Source organism: Nelumbo lutea, chromosome 1 (assembly GCF_056320005.1).
Source record: "Nelumbo lutea isolate HS-2025 chromosome 1, American lotus-T2T, whole genome shotgun sequence".
NCBI lineage: Eukaryota > Viridiplantae > Streptophyta > Magnoliopsida > Proteales > Nelumbonaceae > Nelumbo > Nelumbo lutea.
The window spans coordinates 134,873,631-134,880,769 of record NC_142684.1 but is presented as its reverse complement, the minus strand read 5'-3'; the positions used below and the strand labels follow the sequence as shown (position 1 = coordinate 134,880,769).

Here is a 7,139-nt window from a genome sequence, read left to right as displayed (position 1 = left end):
TACCTACTCAATATCTTATATGCATTTATGGGTGGCATTGAACAAAATGATTGGCCCATAGACTTAAATACTCGTCAAACTCAGCCTATCCACTCTCCCTTATTTGAAATAGAATGGAGGTAGGAAAAGGATTATGGGCTGAAACAAATAAATGAAAGCCTTTGATTTATTGTCATGGCCCCACATTGAATTAAATGAAGTGACTTATTGGTGTATATGTAAGTGGTCCTCTCACATATTATGACATTGAGGCTGCGTTTGATACCATCCAAATATAGTGTAAATCCTGATTAGGGGTAAATTTGCACTTTGATTCACTTTTGTAATGGAAGAAAATATATTTTTCAATATATATTTACATCAATAATGAGATGTAAAAGTATATCAATAAAAAAGAAGTAAATTTGTATTCAATTGGGCTTTTGACAAAAACAGTCATATGCTTTATTGAAATTTGTATTTGCATTCATTAGCTCAGTTTGAAAGGAATACAAATGCAAATATATACAGTGCAAAATTTTGTATTTTATATGTATTTGTATTGTATATATTTGTATTTATACTTCATCCGAAAAAAGTATTTTGATGAAAATATAAACTTATTGATGCAAAACCAACCCAATTTTATAATTTATACGAACTGTTTTACACTCTATATATTTAAATTTACACTTATTTGCATCGTTTCGAAATGCAAGAGAATCGAGAGATAGGAGGAAATTAGATGGATTGTGTCAAATAGAAGGAACAATGCAACACCAACACTAGATATGGTACTGTCAATGGATAGATCTCGACGGATAAAGTAGCAAAACCAGTTTCAAACCAGACCCTAATCGGGACTATCGATTCTCAGTCAATAAGAATTGGCAAACTACACTTTTAACTTGTAATTTGGTAATAATCCAACTTTAATTGTTAAAAATAAACTGCGGAGAAGGTTCAACATCATAGCAACTGCAAGATAGATATCCTTGGAGGACTGATGAGACTAAGCAACTGTACATGAGCAACCTCAGATTATCGATCGATCAGGCCACTTGGCGTGCTAGCGTCAATTGATTTACCAGCCAAGATATATAATATATCATTCCCTCGCTCACATCATTACCTTAATATTGGATCATTTATTTGCATTAAGAAATTTTGATTAAGGTGGTGCCTGGTGAGGATGAATCATGGTTGAGCTAGTAATTTCATTTCATGAAAGTAAAAAGATTATTATTACATCGATCAATCAGAACGATGAACGAACAAAATACAAGGCATCCCTTATCAAGAAAACGAAGAAGCTAATAACCTGAAAATCTTGGACATAAATTCTAATAAATGATGCCCAAAGAGGTCTTCCATGGAGGGGTTTGGCTTTCGTCGTTGGCTGTGCGCCATGGGAGAGGAGGAAAGGAGGGCTTTGGAGCAGGTACGGACTGGACGGGAGTGGCTAGTGAGTGACCGACTGAGGCAGCAAAGATCTGACGCCTTGGAGTTAATTTGTTGTCAAATGTTGTTTCCATAGCTCATCAGCTATCTTGGTGAAGGCAATGGAGGACGAGCCACCTTCGGCTAACGCGGTCAGGGCCTGCTGTCTCATCTCATGACTTCGTTCTCTCAGAGCTCTTCCATCTTCTGAATCCATCAACGATTTAACACGTTTCTCAACTTCATCGGCACTCACGAACCCATCGTCAGATTGATCGATGGGCATAGCCAACTTGTAAGCATCCACCAATATTGTTCTGTTCATATGCTGCTCCGCATACAGAGGCCACGCCAATATGGGCACCCCGGCAACAACCGCTTCCAGCACCGAGTTCCATCCGCAGTGGCTCACGAACCCACCCACTGATTCCCGATTCAACACGGCCACTTGTGGTGCCCATGACTTCACAACCAACCCTCTCTCCTTGGTCCGCTCCAGGAACCCTTCAGGCAACAGAGCATCCAGATCTGGATCCATTGCTGCTGATCCTTTCGACACTACTTTGTCCTTCTCACTGGGTGGCGGACTCCGCACCACCCACAAGAACCTCTGCCTGCTCCTCTCCAACCCGATAGCTATCTCCTTCAACTGCTCTCCGGAGAACGCACCCATACTACCAAAACACAAGAAGACGACACTTCGTGGTGGTTGTTCATCTAGCCACAACAAGCATTTGGGTACACCACCACCACCACCATTTCCAGCCTCCTCAGTTCCATCTTGGGGTTCTGAGATCAATGGCCCGACACAGTAAACAGGTGGTGTTGGACCATCGGGTACACAGAGCCCATCTGCCATGGCTTTAAGCGCTACTGGCTCGAGGGACTCAAATGTGTTAACCATAATAGCTCTTGATTTAGTCATCTGAGAAGCTATTTTTAAGCACTCATGGTATGCTTGGTCATCTCGATCGAGAATTGGTTCAGGCATGTGTGATGCTCGGATGGGTGGCAAGCCTGGTATATGGAGATGGGTGGTGGTGAGGTCCTTCAAGTTCTGGGTGGTCTGCTTATCGATGATGGGTAAGTGGAGAAAGGAAGACAGAGCGGCAGCACCACATGTGAAATAGTTATAAGTGGGAATACTGAGGTCGGAGAAGACGTCGACGGCAGTAGTGAACATGTCGGCGACGAAGGCTTGGACAGGGGTGATCTGTGAGATGGTCTTTAGTGCGTGAAGGACGTTGGGGTTGTTGAGGCGGATGAATTCCAATAAGACTGCCAGACTGCTGCGGTTGGTAGAAGGCTCAACAAGGGAGAAAGGGTCGGAGAGTGGGGGTAGTCGGAGGAAGGTAATGGAGGGATTGGCTTGGGAGATATGGTGGATGTAAGAGGTGGTGGCAGGTGTGTCAAAAGGTCCGGTTGTGATGAGGACGGTGACGGAGAAGTGGTGGCGGAGGACGAACTGCTTGGCCAACTCCAGCATCGGGCCGACATGGCCTCTGAGTGGAAAAGGGTAGAGAACTATACAACCACCGCTTCCCATTCTAAATTTGAATTTCCTAATCCTGGGATCCGCCTCTGTATTCTGAAAAACAGAGAGAGTATGGAGGCAGGAAAATAAAAAATGTAATTGAAACTTGCAAATTAAAACTGAGAGGCAGAGACCATCAACCATGAAAAGTAATAAGTTAAACCAGAAAATTCAGTGGAGACTAATAGTAATATGGGCGATGTCATGGACAGGAAATCAACAATAAATTGGCTTTGTGAGATGTTCATGGGATGTGCCGGTGTTGACGGGTAGCTGAACAATGCGACGGAAAGCCGACTGTCTGAATTCATGTGGTGGTTGGTTTTACCTTTTTTCGCTTCATGGGCTCTACACAACAGGTTGGTTTTTATATTAACGAACCATAATAAATGTAATAATTAAGAATAATTTTTTTAGAAGTAGAAATATAAAAGTTGCATAAAAAATTGGAAATATATTATATATTATCGTCATCACAAAAATTGCCACAAATGCTTGTGTGACAAAACGGAACAACGGTGTGATCTCATCTCACGAAAGTCCAGGCCCGTCCTAGCCCCACACTGGGCTTGGACTCGGGCTGTAATATTTCTATATCTCTGCTGCAGCAATTTTAATGCAGCCACACCATGAAAAGTTGATGTTATTGTTTTTAAACGGAGTCTAATTTTTAAAATTAAATATATATAACTTAATTACGATGTCTATTGCAATTACCCATATTCTTTTATTTCTCACGTAAATAAGGTAAATGACTATTTTAACCATAAAAACTTATTATTAAAAGGAGCATTTTTTTCTCACGTAAATAAGGTAAATGACTATTTTAACCATAAAAACTTATTATTAAAAGGAGCATTTTTGTTCCATTAAAGTGTTGACAACTTTCTTCTTAGGTGGAAAAGTTATTTATCCACCTAGGAGATGTCCAGGAAAATAAACTTTCCCTGTTTTCTACATAAATCTGAAAAAAAAAAACATGAGATTCTTGGTCAATGGAAACCAAAACCCCATTGTCCAACTTTCCCCCCTCTCAAAATCGGAAAAAAGAACACCCTCATAATTAAAGTTCAAAAATATTGTTTAGAGAGTAATTTTATTCCAACTTTATAATTCCAAGCCCAAGCTGATCATATTAACTATTCTTTAGGCTCAGTTTGGAAAAAAAATACAAATAGCTAAGTTATAATTAATAACTTTACCCTGTGATGGCAAATTTCACTACGTGAGTGAAGTGGGCATCCCTTGCCAAGTAAGGATTAAGAAGAGGGAGATCCATCGCCCGGCTGGTGGGCTTTTTGAGAATCTCTCCATATGGAAGCTAAGCAAATGCAGTTACAGTCCTGATTAGAGCTTCACGAATTAGGCTGCCAATATCAAATATAGCATCAAACAATAAGCTCTTTGACTGAACAGAAGCAAGAGAAGAAAGGAGAGAACTGAGTATGAGAAGAAGGGAGAGGATAGAGTTCTTGTGGGTGGATCACCATTAGAACTGAACCAGTGGTAGCTTGCAAAGGTAAGCCTGGCTAAGCAAGTTTTTTTTTTTTTGGGTAATACAAGAACTTACAATCAAAATCCGTAAAAAAAAAAGGCAAACAACAAAACAAAACCAAGCCAACACAAGGAACCGGCTACACACAGCAGGGATATCCCTTGCCCAACCATCAAACAAATATACAGATAAAGCGTTCAACAATGGATCACCAGCAATCCACGAAACGTCTCCCTCGTTCACCAATCCATCGATTGTAAGACCCTCTCTCAAAACATAAGAATACTGAATGTTGATATTGTTAACCCTTAATCCGGTAGCACTCCTTGATTAAACCCTCCATTATCTACGAAGGGTCACTTGTCCCTTTTAAACTGTTGATCATCAGCTTGGAGTTAGGGTACAATCGAGCCAAGCTGAGTCAAGTCAAACTTTTGTATGTCTTAGTTCGATTTGACTAAAATACTGTTAAGCTTGAACTTGAATTCGAATTTATTTTGAATTTTTTCTTAGTTGGAGCACGATTCAATTAAATATCTGATGCATGGTTTTCAAAATTGGACCGGACCGGATGGTCGGGTCAGTAAACTGCTGACTTGGGCGGTTAACTGTTAAAACGGTTTTGATCATTTTTTATTTATTTTTATTTTTTAAATTTTTTTGTCAGAACGGGCTGACCATTCGACCTGATAACCGAACCCCTGACCGATTCGGTCTTTGGGTCGTTTTTAAAAACCATGATCTGATGAGCTTGAATTTGGCTCAAAAGATAAAAAATGGATATATTTTATATTTTATAAATATATATAATATATTCTTATATTATATATAAAATATAAAAAATATTTTATATAAAAATGTATCTTTGTAATATATATTATAAAATATTTTTATATTATATAATATATGCTAGTCAAGCATACCTCAAGATTCGAACTCCATTGCATCCCTACTTTGAGTCTGGCCCCCTTGATAATAAGATTCATCCTCAAGAGATTAAAGGCTAAGCAGTGAGCATCCATTGCTACCCTTTCATTATCGTCTGGTGTAAAACATTCCACAACTGTAACCATCATCCTTTCTTGAAGCAACCCCCAACTTGGAGGCTTTTGATGCTGCTCGATCCGAGGTGTTCTGAACCGAGGCCGCAGTCAGATAATCTTGTCAACTAGTCGAAGTCGAGGTGGAAGGATGAAGCCGTACAACAAGATCTAAAACCAAGAACAGAATCAGAGGCCCAAAGTCAAGAACGGTTGGTGGTTAGGCCAAGCAATTGAGAGAGCAATGCAGGTCTGAGAAGGACAAAAGTACGGGTGCTAGAGAGTCAAAAGTCATATCCCTTACATTGAGCGGGAGTTACCTTTTTTATAGTTATGGATTCGTGTCCTATTTGGATGAGGCTTCCGGTGTTGTCGGGATGAGGTTATCTGTCGAGGTTTTCGAGATGAGTCCTAATTCTCGACAGAGTTGTCCTCCTTATCCATATGGGATTCTCCTTTCTTGGTCACGCTTACCCAGCTTACGTGGTGCTAATGTAACCGATGAGATAAAATGGCCGCGGAGATAACACGTTGCACCTGGGGCCAGCTCAACCATAACCCAAACAGCTTCAGATCCACCCAAATTTGCGTTGATAATTTGGACGTTTTCTCCCCACCATTCTCTTCAATTCCTCTAACTTCCCATAGAGCCTTCTCAATTATGATGGAAAGGGGAAGGAGGACTCTAAGCCTCTAATTCTACTTAGAAGTTTGAACCAAAGAATATCTAACAAAGCCAAGTACAACTATGATTTTTGTGGGTCTGGATGTAGTAGGCACGTTAGGTAAGTGCAGTGAGTGAGCACGTAATAGCTGTGTGACACATGTCCCAGTTAATTAATGTGCCTTTCATCCAAATGTTTTTGTTCCGTTAGATAGAAATTATCTATTATTTCATTATCTTTGTCATAATAATTAAAAATAAAAACAATGAAAAAGAAAAACCTAAACGTGTTGGGAGTTGGGACTTGAGACTCATTTACATTTTCTCTTTTCATTGTTTTCTATTTTTAATTATTTTGACAAAGATAATAAAATAATGGATAATTTATGTCTAAAGGAACAAAAATGTTTGGATGAAAAACACATTAACTGGGACATGTGTCACACAGCTATTACATGCTCATTCACTGTGCTTACCTAACGTGCCTACTACATCCAGACCCTCTACTAAGACAAAAGCCGAATGCGGATAGCAGGCCGGGTCAACAACTGATTCCCTTTTAACTATGTTTTTTGGTGCCATTAGTGGACTAATTGAAAGTAGAGGATATCTAAAATAAATAGAGATTTTAGAGGGGCCTTACGATAATGAGATTGTTTTATGTTAAAATTTTAAATAATTGAATTATTAACTAGTGTGGTTAAGTTAAATTCAGTGTGCTAGGGGAAAGTCAAAAGAGAGAAAGATAGGAAGTAAAAAAAAAACAAACAAAGCTTGGTAGCAAAAAGTGAAAACACATTAAATTTAGAGTGCAGTCAAGGCATAAACTTGAATATCAATAATACTTGAAAAAATGTAATAATATAGAGATTTTAGGGTTCATTTGGTTTACAATTGGAATCAGAATCAAAATCCTTTGGAATTGGAATCAAAACATTTTAATTTCATAGCCCGTTTGATTTAGACAAGAAAAAGGAATGAGAATTG

General features: G+C 39.1%; 1 pseudogene across 1 annotated transcript; it reads right to left on the bottom strand.

The window, feature by feature from the left end:
- Window positions 1-1,166: 1,166 nt before the first annotated feature.
- LOC148877727 (UDP-glycosyltransferase 88F5 pseudogene) lies at window positions 1,167-3,286 on the bottom strand (annotated as a pseudogene). The gene has a single exon (XR_016098794.1). The product of XR_016098794.1 is annotated as a UDP-glycosyltransferase 88F5 pseudogene (transcript).
- Window positions 3,287-7,139: the final 3,853 nt, after the last annotated feature.